Raw genomic sequence first — 25428 nt, forward strand, 5'->3', positions numbered from 1 at the left:
TTTGTATAGTTTTTAACTGATTTTCCCAAACTTAACGTATTCAACAGAGTCTGCGACCATTTGTCTTTTTCAAATACATAGATAAACACTGCGTTTTTGAGCCGATTAAACATTTTACATTAAATAAAAACACTAAAAAATTATCCAGTTAGATAGAAACGTAATTTACCTTACCTTTGCTTTCATTTATTCGTTTTTGAACAACTTTTTCGAATCTGTATATAGTAACACCCCCCCCTTACCGAAATATTAATTAAAAACTCACATTTTTGAATACAATAAAAAAGAAAATTATTTAGCGTTTCAATGGTTTAGCAACTTTCGGCTTAATCCACTGAATGTTGGTCGAGCCCAAGCCATGATTGATGGTAACACCCGAGGATCCGGATCCAATTCTGCAAGAGTACCATCTTTTTTTTTTATTTTCGCCTTTTTTTTTTTAACTTTTTGGAGTGGATTGCTGTACTAAGAATATAAGAAACATGCATTTTCTCTTTTTATTAGAATTTTCCATTACACGAAATTAAGCCACAGTAACGCGTGGCAGGGTACAGCTAGTATATATATATATATATATATATATATATATATATATATATATATATATATATATATATATATATGTACAATTAAAACCTGAAATAATCATAGCATATTCAGACATAACGGAGGATCTCACCTCTCTCTCTCTCTCCCTCCCTCCTCCTCCTTCTCTCTCTCTCTCTCTCTTTCTCTCTCTCTCTCTCTCTCTCTCTCTCTCTCTCTCTCTCTCTATATATATATATATATATATATATATATATATATATATATATATAACTCAGATCAGCTTGCTTGGGCGCTTGAACCGTCCATCCGGTTTTTGACTTCCAGTTTCTGACTTCCGGTTTCAAATAGTTCGTCTGCTTACCCATTTCATGGCCACCCTGTCTTAAGACCGATATTAAAAGTCACTGCTGCTATTCAAAGCATACACAAGGTCAACAATATTCTTTGTTTTAACTCATGTTAACGCGTTTTCCTTACAAATAAATGTAATTTAACCTCGTTGAGTTAAAAAAAACTGATTTAAATATTAGTTAATAGTAAATAAATAACTATAATCATATTTATAACCATATTTACTGCTTTTAGTAGCGCTCCTGGCGATTTTTTTCAGGCCTTAATTAAAATATATTTTCTCTTCAAGGAGAAACTTGGTTTTAATAGTGCCTTTAGTAGGGCCTACTTAATTTTAATTAGTGCTTGCAGTGGTGCTCTGGAGGCTTCCTGAGTTTTATTTTTACTCAAAAAACGTTTTCTCAAGACAATATAATCTCAAAATCATTTTTATTTTGTGTATTTTTCATCTTACACTTTAATGCCCAACGAGTAGACTAGTACAATTAAAAAATAGCGCGGATCGTTAAAATGCAATAACATCTTTTAAAAAATCTTAAATAGATAAATAAAAATTAACGACGGGGGGGCAGACCAAACTTTTCTCGAATTAAAAAGTCGCAAAAAATAAAAGAAAGCAAAATAACAATAATGTCGTGGGGGATGAAGAAACCAACGTCAAATCGGGGATGTAAATGGTTTCTGAAAATGAGGGATCGATTTACTAAAACGTTGTATGTGAAACGGAACTCCCTTTCAAAACCTGTAAACATTGATTTTTTTTCAATTATTTTATAATCTGGTAGTTTAGTAACCAATAATCCGTAGAAATATGTGAAAAGAGATGAAAAGGAAAAATGTAAAGTGTTGCCGATTGTTCAGGTACACCTACATATTTTTAAAAAATAATTTTTTTACCCAAGTTGTGCGTGATTAAAACTAGAACTTTATTTTTTAAAAAGAACCTACGTATTTCGTGTACAAAATTATTTATTAACGATTATTTTATTTGTATCTTTTATTGCAAGTTTGAATTGTTTTCAAACAAAAAAACAAAAGCAAAAACAATGCAAATATGTTTTTCTAATATATAAAAAAAAAAAAAATAAACTCCTTGATTAATTTACATGGAAAAAATGTAAAGGGTTGCCGATTGTTCAGGTACACCTACATAATTAAAAAAAATATTTTCTTTACCCAAGTTGTGCGTGATTAAAACTAGAACTTTATTTTTTAAAAAGAACCTACGTTTTTCGTGTACAAAATTATTTATTAACGATTATTTTATTTGTATCTTTTATTGGAAGTTTGAATTTTTTTCAAACAACAACAAAAAACAATGCAAATATGTTTTTCTAATGTAAAACAAAAAAAAACTCCTTGATTAATTTGCATGTTTAAACACATATACGTTTTTTACGACCTAACTCAGCGTAGTTTACCTCTTAAAATAAATCAAAATCTTATTGTTTCAACGGTCTTTAAAGATAATATATAAAAAAAGGAATTTTTTTAATAATTAAAATTTAACATTTTAGGGTGGGGATCACTTTCCTACTTTTATGTAAACCATGAGACATGTAGTCGTTAGCATTTTTATCAAGTTTGATGGTGGAGGTGGGAGCAGATATGGGAAATGGGTGGGATGGGACCATAAGTTCCAAACATTTTTAAAAATACGTAGAAACACTTCAAAACGTGTGTGGGAGGAAATTTTCATTTGTTAAAAGATTTGCTTTGAGAAGGTCTCCCCATGAAATATTACTTAATCAGTGAATTTTTATTTCCTGATATTTTTAAGACTGTTAAAGCACACATACACGCACACGCACACACACACAAAGCTAGGGTGGACCTGTATAATGCACACTCCCACCTTGTATTTTTCTTTCGTTTTTTTTTTTTCAACAGATTACACCCCTATTATATAAATTATTTTTCATTTAATCTAAGGGCAATGCTGTCAAGACCTTTATTATCCAATGTATTCCGTATTGATTTCACTGGTCGCCATGTTTGTTTTCGCGCGCGTACATTTAATTTTTGCGCGTTTGTACATTAATTCTGTATACTCACTTGCACTTTTAAACAGTAATTCTGTATACTCACTATTTCATAACTAGCTATAACATATACTGACCCAACGGGTCACGGGTAGTGTGGTATATATTTATAATTAAATGATTATAATTATTTTATACCTACAGACAATAGTTTGTCATGGTTATTCAATCATCAGTGTAAGATGACAATTCCTGCCGGTCGAAAGATTCGAACCCAGCCACGAAGCTACCTTTGACTCTATTTGTTAAGTTTTTACTCCCAGACCACGAAATTATTGCCACGAGAATGAAGGGAATTAATAACTAATAACCACACAATTGACACCCGAAGTAATCATAATACATTGAAATATAAGTAGTTCTATGTTTGATATTAAACAACATGTAGTTGTGAAGCCTCTATTTCGAAGCTTGAGATGGGGGGGGTCGCATTTTCTTATCATTATCATTTAGCACATTGTGACCAGGAATAGGTGTGTTTGTTAGAGTCCTATAAGTGAGTTAAATAGTATCTGTATTCCATCGGGACTAACTAATCAAACAGACATGATAAGTAAATATTTAAGACAATCATTCGTAATTAAACAATTCGAATAAGCTTGATAAATCGTCAAACTAAACAAACGAATCAAATCAAAGATACGCAAAAACGAGCAATAATTACTTACATTGAGATACGCGTTGTTTTGTTCGATCCGATTTGCCAACTGAAATAAGTGTCCAGATGTGCCAATAGTTTATTCATTTTTTTTTTTGCAATGATTATATGTGTTAAAGGTCACGTGAACATCTCATGCTACAGATTCCATGTTACAGATGGTGAAAGAAAATTAAAATGTGACAAGGTAGGATGAAACCCCTTGGCATTTTTACGTGATACTTTTCCCCCACCGGTTAGCCTGTCCGTCGTTTAGCCATCCCGTTAGAAATAGCATTTGCAGCGCCAATCACACCCATCGAATGGATGCCTTGTATGAATTTCAATGTAGATGTGAGTGCGTATAAATGTTATTAAAAAAATGTATGTTTCCATATAAGGATAGTTAAAATAAGGTGAAAAATTCCATTAAAAATTGAAATTAGAACAATGTGGAGAACATCTCCGTCAGGAAGTCGCTAGTGATACGTGCCTAATAAGCGGGTCAGATCTTGCTCGCTTTTTATCGGAGAGAGAGAGAGAGAGAGAGAGAGAGAGAGAGAGAGAGAGAGAGAGAGAGAGAGAGAGAGGAGTTTTTCCTCTGCTTGGAGTTATTATGTATACAATTTCCACAATAAACGCACAGACTAAATGGACTCATCTTGTTTTAGACATTTTAGGCAAAGCTTTACCCATTAGTCCGTTTATGACACTTTATTTTGAAATATAATTGTGTCGGGCTGCCACGTTTATATTTAAAATAGTATTTTGGTTGTTCTGTCAAGATTATGTTTGGAATAGCATTTTGCTTGCTTTGTTACACTTGGAGTTGAAATGCCATTTTGTCAGGCTGTGAAACTTAAATTTAAAATAAGATTTTGGGTGGTCTATCAAACTTACGTTCGAAATAACATTTCCATTGTTAATTTTATTATTTTAGATGCACAAAAAACCGCAGATATTTTGTATTTTATGTGAAACAAAACAAAATTCTGCTGCAAAGTTTGTTTCACAAATCATAAATTTTATAATTAAAATTTAATTCGTCTTATTTACTAAACTAAAATAAGAATATTTCAGCAAGAAGTTGCTGGAATTGAATTACCTCTCTTAGTGTTTCTTCAAAGAGCAAGTTGATTAAGCGATTGTAGGAGATTAAATAACTTAATGACAAAATAATTTTCCAAAGAAAGACTTAAAAATAAAAAAGTTATTTTTTTTATATTGTTTTCAAGGTTACAAATCTCCCAAGACTCACTCTCTCTCTCTCTCTCTCTCTCTCTCTCTCTCTCTCTCTCTCTCTCTCACTATATATATATATATATATATATATATATATATATATATAGAGAGAGAGAGAGAGAGAGAGAGAAAGTTACATGGCAACTTTATTTTAAATGCTTCTTATTAGAAGACGAGGAAAATCACTCATTATACAAAATTAAAGTAAGAAAGACAACACCGAACTTTAAAAACATTCAGATAAGAAATGAAAAATATTAGAGGGATAATATAAAGGATAAAAGAAGAACATGAAAAAGGAGTTTGAAAAGTAGAAGGATGGGGAAACAAATAATAATGGACTAGAAAAATATATTATAATAGAGAATAAAAAAAATATGTAAGGAAAATAAAAGAAAGGAAAGAACAAATTATAAAAATATAAGCAAGTGTAAAAACGTTTTAAAAAAACGAAAATAATGAAAAAAGAAAAAGATGAATAATAAAAAAGAAAAACCAGAAAGTCAGAAGTAAACCAGCCCAAGTCCTTGTAGGATTTACCCGAATGAGATGAAAGTGTACGAGCCCTTTCCAAGTCTCACACAAAACACACATTCATATTTCAAGCTGTCATATACATACGCGCACACAAACATACGCGCCCACGTCCACACATGTACACATATTCACGTTCGCGTACATACACTCACATTCACGTATATATACACACACGCTTACGTATACATATGTACTCACACACGCGAACACGAATACACACATGGACGACGTCACTTCCACTTTCTAAGGGAATACACATGCGCAAAAGACACTCCAGAGGCGAGTATAAAACATGGAGACAAGCTGTTTCTAATCCTCTTTTTAGGACCAACTCTCAACTAGAGAGGTTGGGCGAACAAGCCGCCGCCGTTTCGGCGCGCGCGCACGCGCACCTCACGCCCACTTCCTACTATGTATGGGGCACGAGCTAATGACTGTATGTATACATTCTCACTCTTTCTCTCTCCATCTACTACTGGTCACTAAGAACACCTTTGCGTAGCTGACTACTAACTGATGACAACTCTAATATCCTCTTCCTTGCCTACACGCTGGATTCTCATTTCCACTACAACACTCACTTCAATTCCCACGCGCGAACAAACAATAGTAACCCAAACTTGAGATGAAAACACATTTCCTTTTCTTGCTACAACACCAGTCCTGCAACGGACATTGGTTACATACGCGCGGACATGTTATAACTAAAATGTTCATTTCTTTCAACAGCAAATAAACGACGTTTATCTTATCCATTACTTGAGTCTTTGTTTCCTTCAATTCCATTCGTTTCATTATTCTTTTGTAACGGGATTGGGGTATTTATATATCCTAGTCCCCTACAAAAGTACTCCAAAAATAAAAATAAAACGACTCGAAAGTTAATATCTGGTGCATTCGAAAATAGAAAAATCTTCATTTCTTTTTAACGAGGAACCAAGAAGTGGATTTCTTGTTCGGCGTTTTTTCGGATCGTTTGCAGACATCAGAAACTATCTTCAAGATTATCCTACTTTCGAATGCACCAGATATTAACTTTCGAGTCGTTTTATTTTTATTTTGGAGTACTTCCATCTCATTCGGGTAAATTCTACAAGGACTTGAGCTGGTTTCATCCTTTTCATTTTTACCCTTGCTTGTATATATATTCTTTTATATTTTTTCTGTTTATTTATTTTCCTTATACACACACACGCGCACGCACGCACGCGCACACACACACACACACACACACATATATATATATATATATATATATATATATATATATATATATATATATATAAATATATCGAAGTACAAGTTTACTAATAAGAGATGATCGGTATATTTTAAAATAATAACATTCATAAAATATAATTTACAATATTTACTTTTTCTAACATACAGAGGTGAATATTTCTACGCTTGTGATTGGCATGAACGAGCTGCTAATTAAGATATTGTCCAAACAAGAGAGAGTACTTTTAAATAATATTCTCAAGTTCTTGCAATTTCTATGCCATAGTTTTTTCTATTCAAATTAATATAATGAGAAATTTCACACTGATGTCGTCGCTCTTATGAAAACTCAACTCACAAAATAAAAATGTTTGATTTCTTCGAAATCCGATGCGAAAGTGACATATGTTCATTATACTTGTTACTGATTCCAACGTTATTGTGGCACCTACAGTTGTTTGTAAAGTTTCACGCAATTAAGGGCAATATTGTGTTAAGGTCGCTTTACACCACACACGAAAACCATATCTAGTTATATTTTACTTCCAGGAGACTACCGCATGGAAAAAATTGGACACACTTTAAAATAGTTAGCTTCTTCGTTAATTATCCTGGCTTTATGTTGACACTTTGTTGTGAACCGGACCATCTTCCATCACTGTGAAATGACTTAAAAGTGAATAAAACAAGTGAAGCATGCATGGTCCCTCGTGAGTGCACAGTGAACGAGGCATAAAAAATTGACTAAGTTCAGAATTCCCCCCCCCCATTTAGCCTCAAAAGTACCCAGGGGACATGAAATCCTGGTGAAAATGAACAAACGGTGCAGTTTTAGACCTTAACATATGTAAATTTGAGTTCTGCACCATGCAAAAAAGAAATGGCTAAGTCCATCATTTGCCCCCCATTTAGCCCCCAAAATTCCCAAGGCCTTAGCATATTTAAAATTGAGTTCAACACCATGCAAAACTGCAAAAAGAGCCCCTGGGGCACACCCAAGAGTTATCGACAAACAAAATTATATAGAAACCCGTTAGTTACATTTTTCAGGAAGTTTTATAAAAATCCAAAATATCAATTTTTTTAATAAGCACAAAAGTGTCAATTTTAGCAATTTTAACTCGAAAGGCACCCCCTGGGGGGGGGGCAACTGGAGTTTTCCCAGAAAATCCGCTCTGTTACGTTTTTACTCCTATATGTCTAATATTTGCGCAATATTTCAAAAAATTCCAGGGCGTAATTATTGAGAAAAGTGCCATTTCTTAGATCCCTTCTATACTATATATAATCAGATGTGACCCCCACTTCCTGCTAGTGGGCTGTAAGCCTGTTAATGTTCCGATTCACTTTTTCCATGAGAGACTATTTATTTACTTCCCGACGAAAATGAGTTGCATCACAACATCTTTTTAGTGGGAGAATATTAAATACTTTGCAACATTTAAAGCCATTAACAAAAATGCTTAAATTTTGTCTCACATTAAATCATTACTACGCGTTTTTATTGTAGTTTCTTTGTAATGTCACGCAAAGAGATATGACGTCATAATAGCCGTTTCGAAATTTAATGTGATTATTTTTCTTTTGTTTACAAATGGAAGGAGGGTGTTTTTAAGGGGACCAATCCGGTTAAAGGGGAAAGAACACCCTTTAAGGAGACGAAAGTCAAAGTGCTTATTTGAACAAAGAAAAAGAAAAATTAGATCCAGATGAATTAAATTTTCTTAGACGGTAAATAACTTCCCTTCAATTATAATATATATTTATTCATTCATTTATTACGTTGTTCAGAAAATGATGACTGATTCCAGAAACAAACATACTTCTTTCAAATGCCTATTCTGTTTGACAATCTTCTACCCTCGCCATCTTCAAAGTTCTCATTACCATTACGGGATTTCTGAAACCAACTTCATACTTTCTAATACTGTGTTAATATTGCAGGCAGGTTGGCAAGCGTTATAACTGAGTTTGAACTATATACAGCCTTATACTTTTATCATTTTTGTTGTGCTTCAAAATTGCATTATGAAATGAATTATTGTATTCTCTGCGCTATTAAAAAATTTATGACTATATTAAATATTTCATGCGTGTATGTTTGTAATAAAAAATCAGAATAATATTCAAAATGGACATGTTGTTAAGCAACACCGATCTATATGTACATGTACCGGTGTAATTAAATATAATAATCAATGTAAGATAATTGAATGTCCATTTGAAATAAAATTTCAAGTTTGATTACAAATATGTAGACACAAAATATCCAATATTTATTCGAACTTAGAAAGGCATCCTGTCGTGAAGTATCTCCTTCTTTTGGATAGGGTATTGTCTGTCCCCTAATACATCTATTATTAGTGAGAGAATATCGACGGTGTTTTATATATTATTTCTATTCCTAATTCAGAATGTCCTTTTGGGGGGGGGGACTGAATTCTCTACATTAAAATCGACCATGTGCCTAACTGATAGGGAGGGGATGTCGTAGAAATGAACAACAGCTTTATCATGCAAAGTGTTTCTCGAAACTAAGTATACTGGTGTAGTCAAAACTTTATTTAAATTTCTAACAACAAACTCCGTGGTTTTTCTTTCACAGTACATCTCCTTGCAAGTTCCCATTGTTCTGCCACATCTTTGGAAGGATTTATCAGCGATTTCTCCGCTCCGTCTTTACGGCTCTCTTGATAACCTCCACGGCTTCAAAACATGCCCCTTTAATGGTTTGGGGGGGGTGGTAACACAGAGCAAGATCAACTTATTGTTATATTTCCGTTAAAGTAAAAGTTTCTATGGCATGTGATATTGCACACGTCCCTTTTCCTTTTTTAAAAGGGCTGAGTTTTTTCTTCTTCAACATTTCGTTACTAACAGCTCTTGCGTTTACTGCTGCTACCTGCTCTTTATTATTTGCTCTTACGTTTTCTATTTGCTCTTACGTTTACTATTTGCTCTTACGTTTATTATTGGATGTGAAATTAGTTCGGTAAAGCCTAGTAAAGAGGTTTTGCTCTGTCTTCCGTTCTATGTTCTTATTAAGGGTGTTGTTTTGCTCTGTCTTCCGTTTTTCTTATTAAGGGTGTTGTTTCAGTAGGATGATATTTATTTTGTTCATTCATCGGTGCTCATCGATTAATTGTCTGAAAAGAGGTGTAAAGAAAAACATGTAATGTTTGCAAAAGACTAAGATTATAATTCTATATAGTTAACATTCGGTAGAATTTGTTTATTCGTGGTTCAAACCAGATTCAAACATTACACACAGTCGTATTCTTTTGCAAACAAACATTATAGTAAGGATAACCTGTTTATATAAAGATGAGATTGTTTCAGGTAAAATCATTGGAAAGATAGAGCATGCTACGGTTTGTCGCACAAACACAGATTCAAACCAACATTCACGTTAGCATTTTACAATGAACCCAAACGTTTCATGCTTCCCATATTTTGTCCTTTAACCTTTACGTTCCATGGGCGATGTTTTTGACAAAATGAGAGAATAGCTGTTTATTGGGTCGGAATATATCCGTCAAATATTTATTGTTGCACAGTGCTTGGTCTTGAAGTAGTACTTTTGTTTTTAGCTTTTACTAAGCTGACTTTATGCAGTGCCTGCAACGATTTTCATAAAAATAAACCAAACAATGAAAAAAAATTAATAGACATGACAACACCACCACGGAACAAAATTCAACGAATTCAAAGAAGCTGTTGTCCCACTGTTAGCGTAATGAATTTTATTGTTTCGATTTTACTATCATATCAATTTCAATCACAGATGAGACATGTCACAGATATGAAATCCTAAAAAGACCCCTGTTAACAGAAGTTTGGAGCTATTAACTGAAAGACTATTTTTGCGCATTCCATTGCAGGTCATGGAAAGCACATTGAACATGTATAGGAAAAAACAATATCAAAAAGATGATAAAGTCTATTTATACAAATTAAAAATATATTATATTGACAAGCAACGAACAGAGAAATTGTCGAGATTAGCAGTAAATGGATAATATGAATTTGTTGCAAATGGCAAGATTGATGGATTTGCACAGAAGATTTCGAGCTAAGTCTCGAGAGACTATGGCCATGGACCGAGGTTAGCTTTTAAGAATGCCCTTTCGTATGTTGTCTGTGAAAGAAAAATAGGAAAAATAGAGAAAGTAATGCTTGAGTTTTTATACTACGAGTGAGATTTATAATTGAACGTCTGTTGTATTTTAATTGGTTGAAGGAGACTGTTTTCAGCTTTTATTCAATATGTAGTCTAATTGAATTGTTCTAAATTTCCCGTCTTTTGTGAGGCATCCTGTATTAACAAACTACGGACTCAAATTGTAACAGCTTAGTTGTTTATTCAAAGGCCACTTCCTCCTTACTTCTCAAAATGCACGCATTGCTTTGTTTTGATTAAGATCGCTACAGAAAAATTCAATACTTGACGTGTACCTTTAAACTTTCATTTAAAGCATAAATCTATCAAACGCTGAGTCGATCTATCAACTAGTTTGAAAAAAGCATTTCCATGGCGAAACGGTTAGCTTGAATAGATGTATCGTATTTCAGATGTACGCATTCAATCTCTCCAAGTTACTTTCTTTGACCATTGCTCATTTGATCTGTCACGCTTTAATTTGGAATAACATTCCCATCCATAATCTCACAGATTGAATAGATGCATTCTAAGAACATTTCCCATTGTATATTTATGTAAACCTCCATGGACATATCTTACTTAAATAGTTACTTGCCTCCACACAGGGGCATATATAGATATGCATTTCTCTATGGACAAATCGGTAAATATTTGGCTTGTAATGTGTCTTTTCTCAACACATTGATTACATATTAAAGTAAATTCAGACCTACTGCTATATATATAAAATATATCTTAAAGTAAATTCATATCGTTTTTTAATGAAATACGATCAGAACACTTACAATGCTGTCCATAAAATGGATCAATATTATTTAAAAAAAAAAGAAGTTTTCACTGTTTACATTTTAAGACGGTTCTCTTCCAACCACCAGCCGACATAGAACCTGTCATGAAGTGTGGCGCTTTACATTTTCTATAGTTTTTCCAGTCTCATTCAATGTAAGATTTAAAATTTATTTTATTACATAATAATACTGTGATCTAATGTTCCTTCACACCAGAATGACATTTATTTTAACTGTCTCTAATATAGAGCTGTTGTTTATTGTTGTCTTCGATATTAACTCAACTTCATTTCAAACATTATATTAGGTTGGTGCAAAAACAATATCGTTTTCTCACATATGTAACATTTATATATGATTTCTGAACCAATTCATTGATATATATAGCCATGTTATATATCATCTTGAAGCGCATTTTTCGCTCTATCGAATCGTGTTATTCGTTACGATTCTCAATATCTTCATTCATTTTTTTGCAGGCTTTTCGATAGCATGGACAAAATTCAAATCCGCACGATTTTCTTGTTCCAGTTCGAACTAGGCCGAAATGCGTTTGGTCCAGGAATCACTAACTAACGTGTGGCACAACAGTGGTTCAAGAAATTTCGTAATGGTAACAAGAATCCCGACCGACTGAGGTTCATAACAGACATTTTAAAGCCTTAATTGAAGTCGGTTCTCGCAAAACCACATGAAAAGTTGCTGTAGAGCTCGAGGTCGACAACTCAGCAGTCATTCGCCATTTAAAGCAAATAGGGAAGTCAAAATGTTGGATAAATGGGTGCTGCATGAATTGAACGAAGATCAAAAAATGTAGTTTTGAGGTGTCTTCTACGCTCTTTCTGCGCAACAAAAACGACCCATTTCTCGACCGAATTGTGACGTGTGATGAGAAGTGAATCCTTTGCGACAACCGACGACATTCGGCACAGTGATTGGATGCCGGAGAAGCTCCACAACACTCCCTAAAGCCAAAATTGCACACAAAGAAAGTTTATGGTGACTGTTTGGTTCTCTTCGGTCGATTTCATCCATCAGAGCTTCTTGAATCCGGGTTAAACGAATACGGCGGAGAAGTACTGCCGACAAATTGACGAAATGCACCAGAAGCTCCAGTACGGTACAATCACGTTGATACGCCGGTTCTCGTCAGATCACTGAAGTTAAGCAACGTTGAATCTGGTCAGTACCAGATGGGTAACCATTCGGAAGACTAAGCGCTGTATGTACCTTCTGGGAAGGTTGAGCATGTGGCCAGCACTCTCAACCCGAAAAAAGCATTCCTCGCTATAAAAACATCTACAAAGTTGTGGATGGCTTATGCTCCTCCAGGGGCCTAATGCTATGGATGGATGGACCAGAAGTTTCAACGTACGTGCCCGAGATTGGTCACATAAAAAAGTCGAGTTTCGAAAATACCTCTTGCGTGTTGGAAAGAGGATAATGGTGGTCTCGTAATGCTGTATTTAGACCAATCGAAAAGTTAGCGCAGTCACGTATCTCCTTTGACTTTTTTCTGTACGTAAACCGTTGGCTCTGGCTTACAGTTAAAATCAATTCTCAATAATATACCCGGATTTTCAAGTCTGCCAAGTTCTTTGTTAATTCGCCAAGAGCCCCGAATGGAACATGTCTCACTTTTTTAAATGGGTTCTACGTTTTCTGTCACGTCGGATTTTGCCTTCATGTTTGTGCACCTGAACACTGAAAAAAAATACTTAAGAATAAGCTTTGTTTAGTTCAATTGTTAATTACTCGGCATCTGATGTCACGTTTTCGACTTTCTGGCAGAAACTGTTTATTGAACGATCATAAAAGTTAAAATTGTTCATCCAGTTTATAGCAAATAGATTTTCATTTATTTTTATTTAGAACAAACGCTTTTAATTTGTTTATAGTACCGTTTAAATTTACTAGTAAATATCATTCTGCAATAAAATTAATCACCGTGCAGTATTTTCTGCAGAGTCGGTTTGTTAAGTTCCTTCCACGCATGCAAATTTATACTAAAAAGTCCGACTCAGTGCCGAACTGTAATTTCACGGTTTTATTAAATATCTTGACTAATGTGTATTTGCATAAAATTTTGTTGAACTTTTCGTTCAATTTTGTCTTTCTAATTCTATATTTTGTTTTGCGTTTGCTACTGCAGTTCGACATATTACAAAGCTTTCCACAATTTTGATAAGTTTTATTCCGAAACGGGCAGAATTTATACCAGTGTAATTCTCGGCATCAGTAACATGGTCTCAGGATTAATTTCTTTTGCTTCTGTATAGTCCGCTTATTTGGAAAATGCGGGTAGCCATTTTCTTTATACTTCTTTTTAAGGGAGTAATTATTTGATTTATATTGAGAATGTGCTTGAGCATATTCATTATTTTTTTTAGGAGAATAATTTTTAGATATGTTGCTTACTTTTCTGACATATGCTACGCCTGATTACTGTATGTTTTAGAAGACTTATGATGCTTATAACTCTTTGACAATCCAAAGATTCTGTAGAGTGAGGTTGGGTTTGTTTTCGAGTTTTACTGGTACTCTCCGTCTAATATCAGCATTTTTGTCGTCAGTAATCTGACGTTAAATTTGAACTCAACTCCAACTCCAACTCCAAATCTAACTCCAACTCCAACTCCAAATCCAACTGTTCTCTTCTCTCTGCACTTTCCACACTAAGCCCCAAAATAAAGAAGACGGCTCTTTTATAGAAAGACCCAACCACATTTCATTTGCATACCCCCTCCCCCCTCTCCTCACATCGCGTGATCATCAGTCCATAAATACCAGGGGGCGGCCATTTTATTTTCTCTTTTTTTCTTTCCTAACATGAGCCGCACGATGCATGAGGTAAGGTTCTTTACTTTTAACCACACGCCCCCTTTATCTCTAAGATCAATAATTAGTATCATAGTCCGCCATCCACACTGGGCATCTTCGTTCATGGTGCGATCGTCGAAGAGGCTCTTCTTCAGACACTTCAACATCAGCATCAACCTCCTCTTCCTCTGATGGCAACGAGACTCTCCGTATATCTAAAATGTAACGAGGCATTCCGTCAATCGCTACCTTGTTTTTGGAGAGTACTTCAATCACTGTACCTTTTCCCCAGCGAGTCGTGTAACGAGAATTGGGTGGTTTCACCCACACCTCTTCACCAACTGCGATGTCCACGCAGGCCTGTTCTTCTCTCTGTGTTACAGCCAATGGATGTCGCCATTCATAAGTGAAAATAGACCGGTGCGGCACTGAATTTTCGTCTTGACCAGCCTTCGGCGTCATATTGTACCAAAAAACTGCTTCTTGGGGCGAAATCTGGCTTCTTGATGCCACAGCTTTTATAGTGCGATGGCGCCTCTTTATAATTCCATTTCCACTTGGATGGTATGCAGCTCTAAAATATAGCCCCACATTCCACTTCGCACATAAGTCTCTAAAAACTTCCGAGCGGAAAGACGTACCATTATCCACCAACACCTCTTCTACTGGCCCCCTTTCCATAAAAACCTCCTCGACAACTCTCTTTACCTCTTCTGCTGTTTCATTCTTGATTTTCCGTCATATCTCTACTCTCCCAGACCCACAATCAATCATAGTTACATGCGGTTCATGTTGATAATGTGTGATGTCAATGGCCAATCTCCGTCAATTCTCTTCAACATGCAATTCCCCTTTTTCATGTCTAGCCGGAGCAGGGTCGATTTATTGGCATTCCCTACATTGTTCCACCACCTTTTGGACGTCTTGCATTGTGACGTGTGGGTTTACTTTTCTTGCCAGGTAAAGGGTCCGTTCCTTTCCAAAATGATGCAGGTTATGCAGGTCTTTTAAATTCACTACTGCACAACATACTGGAGCCCCGTCTCTTTCCTTGTGTAGCCAGGCTTTCTTGACTCTTGTCAGCCCATCTGCTTTATTTTTTTTGTGACGGAACTAAGGTAATAGTTACCTTTAGTTTGAATTCTCGAACCAAGTCTCCCAGCACTCCAAGTCTACGTTTGATAAGCATCTCCGCTGCTCCTTTTGTTTTGATCCGCTTATCACCAGAAATCTCCGATTTAATCCACGACACCATCGTTGCAGAGTCTGTTTTAACATTCACTATCTGTAGCCCCCATTTTCGAGCCAGATTGATGCCTTTCATCACAGCATCGAGTTCCGCAACATTGATATGGGCGTTATGATCCTTTTTGCGTAGCCAAGCAGCATCTTCAACAGCCACTTCTCCTATTTCCAATAATACCCCTAATGCTACACTGCTAGCATCAGTCCATATCACCCCTTCATGGCCCTCCTTTACATGCCATTCTCCTCTCACGGGGTCCATTTTTTCACTTCTGCAATGACTTCTTGTATCATGAGAAGCACTTTTTGATCAACTGCATCTTCCCAACTGTCTGTCCCAGTCTGCCTTTTAATAAAACTGCACGCAGTTGGCCAACCAGCTTTCCACATATAAAGAAAAGCTCTCTCTTGGCTAGGTCAACCTTGGCTTCAGGGATCTCATTTCCTCGCCCAAACATCGATTTTCCTGCCTTATTGTTCTGTAGTCGAAATCCCAAAGCCATTCCGTTTTCCAGTGACTCAGGCGGTTTTGTCGTCAGTCTATATGCTTTGATATGCTCTCTCACCCTTTCCGCATTCACCTCTGTTTCGTCCACTAGTACATCGTCGATGTAAGAGCAGGTGCCTCTCTTCACTGCATCGTCTTTGGCCAACACTGTCTTAAGAACTGCCGTCATTATCTTTGGTGCGGGGTTCAGACCAAATCCTAATCTGGTCAGACAATAAACTTGACCTTTGTACTCTACCAATTGATATTTCCACAATTTCTCATCCACATGAAGTTGGAGGTAGGCTGACTTCAGGCCCACAATTTTAGTTGCCTGCTTCATCCTCCTCCATTTCCTTACGACTTCTTCACACACGTCGATTCCGTCCTTTGTGTGACAAGCGACAAACTTGTTCAGCTCACGGAAATCCAACACTGGCCTAACTTTCTTTTTAATAGGTTGGACCACAGCCGTGAGTGGCAAAATTCCTTCAACTTTCCCTGACCACGGCATTAATATTCCTTCATCTATCCATCTCTCAACTTCTTTTTCAAACTGCGGCTCCGCAGTTCCTTTCAGTGTGCTTTTGTAGCAGCTGACCCGATTCGTCAATACAGGTGGCTCCGCGGTCCATCGCCATTCTACCATCCATTTTTCGCCATCGAAGCAGGCTCGGAAGTCATCATTCTCAATCAGACACGGTCGGGGTTTCGATGGTTGTTTGGTATCACCCCTGGTTACACTTCCTGTTATTCCCAGTGCACTCTGATTGCCAAACTTCACCTGGCCTTTAGCAATAGTAGCTCCTCTCAGTCGGTCTATCGCGTCCAGGCCCAGCACCACATCAATCCCTGCAACCAGTATATCCAGCACGATCGCTCTTAGCCGCAATGGCATATTCCTTACTACAATCTCTGCATCGGCCTCTCCACAGCATTCTACTTCTCTGCCATCCACCGCTCTAACGTTGCTGGTTCCATTCCAAGAGTTGGCGACGCTCGTAGTAATAAGTGTTGTACATTCAGTATCAACAAGAGCTCTAGCCCTCTTTCCGTTGATGGTGGTCACTAACTGTGGCAACAAACTCTCATACGCCTGTTCAGTATAAAAGGGGTGACTACTGGCACAATAGCACCCCTTTACTCATTTCCCGGAAGCGAAGGGCAATTCCTGCTAATGTGCCCTACTTGCCCACACCGAAAACAGATAATGTCTGCCCGTGGCTCTCTACAGTCTCTCATCAGGTGTGGTCCTTGACATCGAAAGCATTTACCGGTAAATCCACGGCCTTGCTTCATCACTGGTCGCTCCTTTCTGCTTGCCACAGCAGCCGGGACCGCCCCCAACTCACCGGACTGTTTCGCCAAAACTCTAGCATGCCTTAGAATATCCTCCACTTCCATGGTTTCAATATCAGTAAGTCGTTGCAGTTCCATGGAGATGCGATCAGGGAAACCAGTTACAAGCGCTAGCTTTACAGTCTTCTCAAGGCTGCGTCTCCCATATCCAGCTAATCCTGCTAGTCGCCTTATCTCTGTCACGTACACGTCCACAGACTCCCCAGTCCAGGTGACTCTTTTGAGCTTGTTGTAAGCCTCAAATGCGCTCTCGGAAAATGCGGTCTTTAACCGATTTTCGATGCTCTCAGCAATGGCCTGATCCGTCTCTCCCATTTCTAGATAGACCGCTAGAGCACTTCCTTCCAAATACATTGGTATTAACGTGGCTACATCCTCGATCTTCTGCAGCCTTGCCACCAACTTCAGCTTGTTAAGGCACGCAATCACGTCATCTTCTCCAGTAAATGGCCTCAGAATATCGCTACTCAATCTTACTCGGTCACCCTTTTTTGTCACTGCGCCAAAATAGCTTGACGCTAAATTTGAACTCAACTCCAACTCCAAATCCAACTCCAAATCCAACTGTTCTCTTCTCTCTGCACTTTCCACACTAACCTCCAAAATAAAGAAGACGGCTCTTTTATAGAGAGACCCAACCACATCTCATTTGCACACCCCCTCCCCCCTCTCCTCACACCACGTGATCATCAGTCCATAAATACCAGGCGGCGGCCATTTTATTTTCTCTTTTTTTCTTTCCTAACACGAGCCGCACGATGCATGAGGTAAGGTTCTTTACTTTTAACCACATAATCTTTGATCGAAAATAAGACATTTAAAATCATCTACCGATAATTCTTCTCATCTAATCGTAAAGTGTTTGTTTAAGACTTGCGAACGCCAAATAATTTTCGTAGTTCCACTTAGACAAATGAAAACATTTCTACCTTTTATGGAACAGTGACCGATTGGAACTTAAAAGTAACTTCACGATTCCCGCGAACTTAAGATACGTAGTCTTTTTTATTTGTTTTTTAGGTTGGAGTTGTCTACGAATCTGCTGTGTTCCACAGTTCCTAACTTTCGTAAAAGCAGAGAAACCTTTGTGGAATTATGCCAATCTTCGCAATCAACGTTAAAAAAGTTTTCATACCTTCTAAAGAAAGTGTCGAAGTCTGGTCTTGCTCAGAAACGTAGGTAAATGTATCCATTGTGTTCCATGTCGTCTTTTACAAAAACGCTGTGTTACTTTTCGTGGTTGGTTGATTGGTCAAGCTTTTCAGAAGTAATTCCTGATGTTTCGTAGACATTTTTTCTTGTTATTGGATCACTATTTCTTCAGGTTTTGTTGCCTTTCTTCAGCTTGCTGTTAGCATCCATTGTTTTTGTAGTTTCTGTTATCTTTCTTCAGGTTTCTGTTGTTGGAACGCCCGAAGAATCATTTCTTTGAAGTCGTCCATCTTGTAGACCTTTCCCCAGAATGAAATTTACTTACTGAAGGGGAAAAAACGCTGAAATAATTAGAGTGTAATGATGTTTGTTAAACTCAGTTTACATTTATTTTCTAAGAGAAAAAACTATTTGATTAGAGAAAAACTTACCAATTTATTCCAATTTGAAATAGAAATATTTTCAAGTACAGATTTTGGGAACATTTTTTCTTCGGTGTTCAATAAAAAGATTTTTTCACCATTAGTTGAAAAAATGATAAGAAATTTTCATAATCTTAATTGAAAGAATAGCTTGTTCGCTGAGAACTTTACTCCGATATTCCAAAGCCTCAGTGTGTAATTACTGTTATGGTTTTATCCTTTTCTTTTCTTGTTCGAAACGGATTTTGTTTGTGCTGGTCCTTTCTAGATTTGAGTTCTTTATTTGCAAGTTGATGTGAATATTTTCTTTGTGAATTCGAATTCTTCGTTGTCGAGGTTTTATTAATTCCCGTTTTGTAAAATTTAGTGCCTCGTCGCCAAGTTGTTATGGCCGGGGAGGTTCAATAAGGAAGACACGGGTACGGATATGTTAAAACAGGTTATCTATATTGTGAACAAAACAAAGTGTACAGAACACAACAATCGTAATAACGCCAAGATGGCAAACTACGGATTACACACCATGAGAGTCAGTACCTCTCGCTGTATTTATACAGTTCGAAAGAGTTCATATCTTTTGTATGGACGAGTCCTCACAGTATATATATATATATATATATATATATATATATATATATATATATATATATATATATATATATATATATATACGGGATGACCCTCCCCCCAAAAAAAACAGAGGACATTCAATTGTTTTTCTGAGCATTTTACAGTCAACACAGAAAAAAAAGGCCAAAGACCCTAGCGTTTTGGTGTGATGTTTAGAATATAACAAACTAGTTATGACCAAAGTTCTATTTCATTCGGACAAAACACTAAGAAACGGGGCCTAATAAGAGTTTGGGCCTGTTTTTTTTGGGGGGGGGGTCATATGTATATATATACACTAGTTGTAGTAATCAGGTAAAATAGGGTTAATATACATATATGTACATATATACATATGATGTCTGCATTAAGGGAGGTGTGTGGAGTGTTTGGATATTAATACTATCACTAATAAAAGTTTCTTGTCGCAATACCGTGAAGAAATCCAGGTCAGATGTAGGTGGATGTAGATATAAAGTTAATAGATATTAGGATGATGGGTCATGTTGCCTATGAATTCACATGGAATATCCAATATCAGTGATTTAGAGATAAACTGAAGTCTGGGAAACCGCATAAAACACAGTTACGTTTATCATGGGGTTGCTAATTACAGATTTGTATACGATATTTCTAATGTTTTAAATTTACCGGTATTGAGATCTAAGGAACCCTTATAGATTATTTATCTTAGATTTATGTCTGTTTTTATATCTGGACAATAATTAATTCCTCTTAGTTAATATATTACTATGTTCATGCTTAAGTATCATAATTTTTCTTAAAAACATAACTTACACCTATGTTTGAATCTCTATGGATGTTGTATTTGCATAAAATTGACCACTGGAGTAATTGTACTATAAATCGGCGTCCGCCAGAGCTTAGCTAATTCAACTTTTATCTCCATTAATGAATTTCAGAAGGGTGTTCTTCTATAGATGGCTGCTTTGTACACAATGTACTCTATATATGGCTGCTTTGTACACAATGTACTCTATATTGAAGTTACCATTTAGTGGGCATTTACATTTACTTGACAGTTACATTTCTTATCGTTAGTATTTGTATTTGTTACTGGTGTGTTTAGTAGTTTTTTACTTTGTGTATTTATATTACCATCTATGTTCTCAGTGCATGAATAGATAATTTAAAATTTATTTTATTAAATATTTTTCGCCGGGTGTTGTTTATATTGAATATTTGTCTATAAGGTTCAGGAAAGTACAACCGATGTTGATGTTAGATAGTTGGCAATACGATGGATTAAACAGCTTATATAACAGAAGGAAAACCTTTTTTAAATTGCGCTCGTACCCATTCATAAGAAAGTCTTTGGTTGTTTATAATAAGAAAAAATGTCGCAACCGTATTTCCGAAGAAAGTACGAGTTTACTTATGGCAGCCTTCTGGCAATTACTGCGAAGGTATTGAAATTATGTGTATTGCCGATTGTATTTCCAATGTACTATTCACGCGATGTAGTGAGGGGTATGTATTGTAAGAAAGACAAAAGAAGGAATGTTAATTGATGAAATCAATATTAAGCGAGAAGAATTTGACAAGAAAGAAATATAAAACGGCAAAGCTAATAATAAAAAAAACGGCAAACATACAAACAAACAAAAGTAAAAATAATCCCTGAAACGTCGAGTAGACAAATTTGTCAGAATAAACAAATTTTTATAGTTCTGAATAGTTTTACACAAGCAGCAGTAATAGTGACAATAAAATATCATTATTTAACAATAAACGTCAATTTCATTATTCAGCCATTATATCATTTACAGAGGTGAAAGGATATTTTTGTATAATATAAATAAATGTAGAAACACTTGTATTAAGTAGGTCTTTATTTCGGCAGCTGATAAATGAAGTTGTTAATGATTAATGTTAAAACCAGCTTAAACCGTTAATATTGTTCTTAATATTGAAACAATTTTCACCTAAAATAATAAATAAATTATTATCAGAAAACGTAACAGTCTAATGTTTTAAACTTCAATTTATTCAGTGTTAATTTAAGGCAAAGAAGATATGACTCTCAACAACAAGTATTCAATAAACTTACAGATTTAGCGATTTTCAATTCAATGTATATAATAAAACCGAATGTATTGTGACGCGTATGCGAAAAAATAGCCGAAATGATTTTATACGTTTTTAACAGTTAGTTACTTTTAATGTATATATAGTTAATCTGTTACAATACGACTAAAAATATTTTCCATTTTCTTTAAGCTAAATAATAACATTAAAGAAATTATTCATAAATCTTGTAAAAAACGTAAGTAAAAAATGAGAAAATTTGATAGATCATTAGTACTATGGGCATCCGTATACTTAGCAAACAGTAAAGCCAAATTTATATATCATACTAAAGAAATTAACACTGTGAAATGAATTGGAGATGTTTAAAGAGTAAAACACTACTATAATCTCTGCAATAAAATACAAAAAATAATTATCTGTATGCATCCACAGCCGTCCATTTCAACACATTTTCTCATTGTTTTTAAGTCTGATGAGACGCAAAGCACTATCAACGGTACGCAAGTCTGAACGCTCTCCCAACTCCTCCCAGCGATCTGCTTTTATCATGTCCAGCATGCCTCATTTGGAGTACTTACCAACAAAACAAACGCTCACGTGTTTGTGCCTTGTATAGGCATGTGCGACAAGAAAACTTGGGGTTTTATAAGTGGAAGTCTCGAGGTTGTCAGGAATCTACGAACGCATGCGCAAGAGGAGGGATTGAGATAGTGGTATAAAAGGCAGGTCGAGTGAGAAGGTTGTTGTTGTTGTCATTGGACATTACAGTGACGCGTGCGTTAGCAGGTGATTAAGAGGCTGTTTTTTGTTGTGTGTCAAGTCGCGCACCTCGGTGAAGATCATATAAGTCGTGCACCTCGGTGAAGGTGAAGGTCATAAGCTATTTCGGCTATTTCGTTTTGTCTCTTTCCCTGGACAACTATGGCTGGGGCAAAGTTTGATTTAAAACTGATAACCGAATTCGACGGATCCACTTCTGTTGTCGACTGGGTCGAAAGGGTTGAGCTGACCTGCAACCTCTGTGAAGTAAAGGGGGTGCATACCGTGATTCCACTGAGATTGGCTGGAGGCGCCCTAAGTGTATATCAGCAACTTAGTGCCGTGGAGAAGGCTGATGTTACCTGTATAAAAAATGCTTTATACAAGGCATTTGCCATGGATCCCTGCACGGCCTACGAAACATTTGCCTCTAGGAAGCGCATGCCAGGAGAAACCGTGGACGTCTTCTTCGCGGAGCTGAAGAAACTTGCAGTTCTATTTGGCAATGGAGTGTCAGAGCAAACACTGGCGTATGCGTTTGTGGCTGGCTTTCCCACCCATGTTAAGCAACTGTTGAGGGCTTCCACCAGCGTATCTGTAAGATCCCATGGAACATTTATTAGAACGCGCTCGAGCCATTATCAGAGATGAAGAGGACCTGAGGGAACCAGTTGTAATGATGGCGCAGGCAGCCAAGACTAATGCTGAAAAGAGTCCCAGTTTGAGACCCACGACCAATGGGAGATGTTTCTGCTGCGGCCAGCGAGGCCATTTCACAAGAAGTTGTACTAACAAGGGGCGGGGGCGCCCGCGCTGTTTCCAATGTGGTAGTTATGGACATTTATCCCAAAATTGTGCGGGAAATGCATCAAGGGGCAGGACTTCAGCACCGCCTTGTTCCCAGATTTAATTGAGGCGCAACCGACAATAAATATGTACGTGCACCAAGTGCCTTGTTCAGCTCTTCTCGGCTCCGGGTGCTCACACACCATCATGAGTGCCAAGTTGTGCCGAAACTGGACAAAGCAGAACATCAAAGTAACCACAATAGGTGGCAATACGCAAGCTTGCTGTGGAGCCAGAACTGTCAAAGTCCACACAGACTCTGGTGTGGCCGCAGACATTAATGTGCTGGTGATGCGAGGGGATTTGCTGGGATTCGATGTACTGTTGGGATATGATGCTATTAAGGCACTGGGGGGAGTTGTTATCAGAAGAGATGGGACTGTGCGATTTTTGGAAACCCCAGTGCGTGCTGCAGTTCACATTGATTGGCCTGATTTTAAGGTGGACTACGACCCTCACCAAAAAGCATGGACTGCATCGTGGAAGTGGACAGAAGGAAGGGCACCAACCGAACTCAAGAATAGCATTGCAGAGTACTCGATACCCGACAAGGCCCGTAATGAATACGAGAAGGAACTTGAGGCATGGATCCAGGATAGATGGCTGATCCCCTACCCCAACAAGCTGGGACCACCCAAGGGTCTTATTCCCTTAATAGCGGTAGTCCAGCATAACGAATAAAAAGTTCGTCCGGTGCTGGACTATCGTGAACTCAATAGATACATTGAGACTACACTGCCGATGCTGACGTGTGTGCCAGCAAGCTGAGAGAATGGCGCCAGAAGGGCTCCAATGTGTCTATAGTAGACTTGCGGAAGGCTTATTTGCAGGTGCGAGTGGATGAGACATTGTGGCCGTTCCAGACAGTGTGATTCCGGGGTCAGAGATACTGCCTTACTACACTTGGTTTTGGGCTGAATGTGGCACCGCAAATCATGAAGACCATCGTAAATGCAGTGTTGTTCCAGGAAAAGACCACTTAGGACGCAGCATCGGCCTATATTGACGATGTGTACGTCAATGAAGATATACAATCTGCGTCGCACGTCAGAGAAAAGTTAGCTCAATTCGGGTTGGAGTGCAAGGATCCTGAACGTCTGAGGGATGGAGCACAGGTATTAGGATTGGAAGTTTTGCGGGAAAGACGGTACCTTATGATGGAGGCGTGGCAGTGAGATTCCAAACATCCCTGATGTTATTACGCGGCGGACTATTTTTTCCTTGTGTGGGAAACTTATTAGTCACTTACCAGCATGTGGCTGGCTCCGAGCAGCTGTGGCGTCATCAAACGCAGGGCAAGTTTAGTAACTACAGGTTGGGATGATGTATCTGATGATGCTCTTCTAACTCTGATGACGACAGAAACCCTAGAGAGAGTTAACAAGGAGGACCCTGCCCGTGGAGAATGGTGTGTCGATGGGGACACGGTGAATGTGTGGGTTGACGCTAGTTCTTTAGCATTGGGAGTGTTATTGGAGCAACGTGGAAACGTAATTGAAGACGCATGCTGGCTGCGACCCATGAATGATGCTCAACACATCAACCTGGCGGAACTGGATGCTGTTGTGAAGGGTTTAAATCTGGCACTGCAATGGCAGTCAAAGAAGTTGCACTTGTACACGGATTCTCTCTGCGTCTACCACTGGATGTCCGACACTCTTTCGGGACGAATGAGAGTCCGCACTAAGGCAGCCAGTGAGATGTTAATCCGGCGGAGGCTAAACACCCTGAAGAGTCTGGTATCAGAGTATGACCTGTCGGTGAGTGTAACGCTCGTGGCATCACACTGTAATCGTGCAGACCAACTAACCCGTGTGCCTCACAAATGGCATGAAGCTGTGAAGACAGGCATGGAGTTCGCTGCTCGATCTTGCGCAGTTGGCGCGATTAGCTCATGCCAAATACAAAGAATTCATGTGCAGAGTGGACATCCAGGTATCAAAAGAACTCTGTATTTTGCGAGGCGTGTGGACCCGGCAGTGACAAGGGCGGATGTCAGGCAGATCATCAAGCACTGTGAGGCATGCCAGTCTATCGATCCTGCACCTGAGCAATGGCAGAAGGGGCGATTGGAGGTTGAGCATGTGTGGCAACGATTAGCGATGGATATTACCCATTACAGTGGTAAGTCCTTTCTAACTCTTATCG

At 37.4% G+C, this 25428-nt stretch overlaps 1 protein-coding gene across 3 annotated transcripts in view; it reads left to right on the forward strand.

Annotated features, from left to right (window-relative positions):
- Positions 1 to 8143: 8143 nt before the first annotated feature.
- The window catches only part of LOC145249773 (zinc finger protein 475-like), a 47485-nt gene continuing 30200 nt past the window's right edge, over positions 8144 to 25428 (forward strand). Inside the window, exon 1 of one of the 3 annotated variants that reach the window (XR_013863578.1) lies at positions 8144 to 8310. The gene's annotated coding sequence lies outside the window, so the exon portion shown is untranslated. The remainder of the gene's footprint in view (positions 8311 to 25428) is intronic. The other 2 variants (XM_080111696.1, XR_013863577.1) reach the window with 2 other exon arrangements.

Source organism: Euprymna scolopes, chromosome 28 (assembly GCF_053919585.1).
Source record: "Euprymna scolopes isolate OS-2025 chromosome 28, ASM5391958v1, whole genome shotgun sequence".
NCBI lineage: Eukaryota > Metazoa > Mollusca > Cephalopoda > Sepiida > Sepiolidae > Euprymna > Euprymna scolopes.